Below are 3,144 nucleotides of genomic sequence, written 5' to 3'. Positions count from 1 at the left end.
TCTTCAACCTTCTTCCAAACCTCTTTCCACCTATCATCAATCAACAATTGTATCAAAGCTGTGCTATAATCATGAGAGTTCTTCTTCTTCTTGAAATTCAAGTGATTATGGTACAAAAACTCATGAAAATGTATCAATTTATCCATGGTTGATTGAATCTAAGGAAAACATGAAATTCTACCCAAATTGCTTACTTATGGCTCAAGAAAATGCGTAAAACCTATTAAAAAAAAACAAAGAAAAAGCATAGAAAAATATGACATGATGACATGTCATCAGTGTTCCAATCAATAGGCCCTCCTATTTATGATGACTCTGCATCAACATATGATCCTCTTGAATTTGAAGAATCCTTCCCCACTATGCTCGGAATTGATGATGAGGTAGATTTCACTCAACCTCCTATGTATGATTTGAGGATGGGGAAGAGCTAAAGGACATTGGTGAAGAAGAATGTGAACTTGAGGAAGCTTGGCAAGAGGTAGAGCATGAAGTATCTTGCCAAGTGGTGGAAGCCTTCCAAAAAAGATGGATGGGAGTGGAACGTGTTTTGTCAAGACCGTTGGGAACTCCTCCACTTAGGTTGTCATCTAATCCTTCATTTGAGTGGGTAAAACTTATAACTCTTAGCTTTATTATCCCACTTGAATATGGTTTGCTTGAGACGGATGGCCAACTTAGGGCGCTTTGTGGAATTAAGCGTAAGAGGAGGATATTTAGTGGTTGGCATTGTAAGTCTAGGCTCATTATGGTTGAAGCTTCAAGGAGAAAAGGTTGGACTAGTGCTCAATTAGATGGGTCTAGGAGGATAGTTTGGTGCCTCCATGAGAATTCATCTCTCTTGCCACCCGGAGGAAATCACCATGATCAACTCAAGGACGGGTGTGAAAATAAGGTGTGGGATCCCGGATCACACAAGGAAGATCAACTTTGAGAGCCTATGGTTTGTAAAGAACTCCATCAAAGCTTGGAGTTATTAACTTTGAATGATGAAGCACAATGGAAGTCCAAGCATTGGTGGATGTTCAAGAATGGATTCAAGCACAAGCCACCTTGATGAGGAGCTCCCCATAAATCCAACTTAAGGACAATAAACAAAAGTACTAGGTGGGAGATACCCCACCATGGTAATATCTTTCCCTTTTCCTCTTTGCAAATATTGGTAATTTAGGTTTAATTTCATGTTTTGTTTGATTAGTTGAGTTTAATTGGGAGTCTAGTAGGTCAAATAAGGTTTTGTGATGTTTCGGTAGTTGTTTAGAGGTTAGGAATACTTGGTTTGGTGCAAAAACATAGAAAAAAAGTTTGAAAAACAGAGCACGAACCCGCGTATGCGCGCACCTGGCGCGTACGCGCGCCTCAAGCATTTTCGACCATCCACACGGACACGCCATGTACGCGTATACGTGGATTGATTTTTCCACTTCCCATACATTCACCCGAGAGTTGTGCCTGAAGTGTGCCAACTTTGTGCCCCAAGGCACGCGCACGCATACCTTGCGCGTTCGCGCCGACTCTCTGCTTTGCCATGCACGCGTACGCGTCAGCCGCGCGTACGCGCCGCTTCCATGCACGCGCGCGCCATGCACGCGTACGCACGGATGTCCTTCTTTCAATACACTTCTTTTCTTCTCCTCTTTCTATTTCTTTCCTTCTTCTCTCTTCTCTTCTTTTCTTTTCTTTCCACCCTTCAAACATCATCCAACACTACCAAATATCATGTAACACCATTTCTTTTAGTTAGTTTAATTTTTGTTTAACTTTTGTTTTCCATTATACCTGTTGGATTACTAATCTTGTTTACTGATAATGTTAATTATCATTGTTGGATTCTTTGTTGAGGTTATATTTAGTCACTTGGTTCGGAACTTTTCATGTTAAATTCTTTTGAATACCAAGTACATGTTACATTGCCTTCAGGCATCTTACCTCTTTGAATTGCATGTTTTGGCCACCATGCATTCATCATCCATTGTTAAGCAATTGTACATTATCAGTGCATTTTTTTAGGATGCTTGTTCTAATTGATCATCACCTATTTCATGCATTGAGAGTGTGGGTGTGAAATTGGATCGAAAGATTACCTAGTGACGTATTTTTTAGCTTTTCAAGCTTTGTGGACCATGCTTGCTATGTGAAATGATTTTTAACTTCTATATCCTTTTTCCTAAGTTCCATAGCATCCATGTGTTTCACCTCTATGTCCCTTAGGTGTTGCAACAACTTCAATATGTATCATTGATTGTTGTGTGAGTTTCATATACCATTTTATTCACCAAGTTTACTTACACATCAATCAATGCCCATTCATTATCCAATTTCACAATCACTTAATTTTTGCTTGAATGCTTTTATGCTTCTGATGACAAGGATTTACACTGGTTCGGAATTCCACAAAATAATCTCGTTGTTAGTATAGTCCAAACCAATAGTTAATCCTCATATCAAATTAAATTTTGGTTTCGTCACAAGTAACAAACCCCCAAATAAGAATTAACCAAAGTATTTGGACTCCGGGTCGTCTCCCTAGGAAACAATGTAGTGCTTAGTCATTGGCTATGAAGGGGTAAAGGGGGGGAGGTTTTGGTTCATAAGAGGCAAGAAAAGTAGATTAAGTAGGTAAGTAGAGAAAACAAGATAAGGAACTCTTGGCTAAGACTTGGGTAATTGAGATCACCATCCTTGTCAACAAACCGAATATTGATGATCATGAGAGGCTAACCTATTAAGTCTACTTCCCAAAAGCTTTAAGTACGTAAAATTTACTCCTAAGCTTGAAGTACGTCAAATAGATTTGATCACATCCACCCTTAAGTCCTAACCTACCTACTAATTAACTTAGTAGTGGGTTAGCATCAATGGGTGTCAAATTGATCACCATGGGTTCTCAAATCACCAATTCTATCATTCCGAATGACTCAAGATTACCCAATTCCCTTGGCCTAGACCAATAGTTGACAAAACTACTCAAAAACTAAAGAGAACATTTCATCAAACACATAGAGTTCCATAAAAGTGAACATCATAAATTGCAAGAATAATAAAATCTAACAACTACTAATGTGTAAGAAAAGTGGGATCACAACTCAATTCATCAATAAAATGGAACATCATCATTGAAATTGCATTAATTGTAATCAAATC

The sequence above is a fragment of the Arachis ipaensis genome, chromosome B2, assembly GCF_059453495.1.
Source record: "Arachis ipaensis isolate K30076 ecotype BB chromosome B2, ASM5945349v1, whole genome shotgun sequence".
NCBI classification, from domain to species: Eukaryota; Viridiplantae; Streptophyta; class Magnoliopsida; order Fabales; family Fabaceae; genus Arachis; species Arachis ipaensis.
This window is presented reverse-complemented; position numbering follows the sequence as displayed.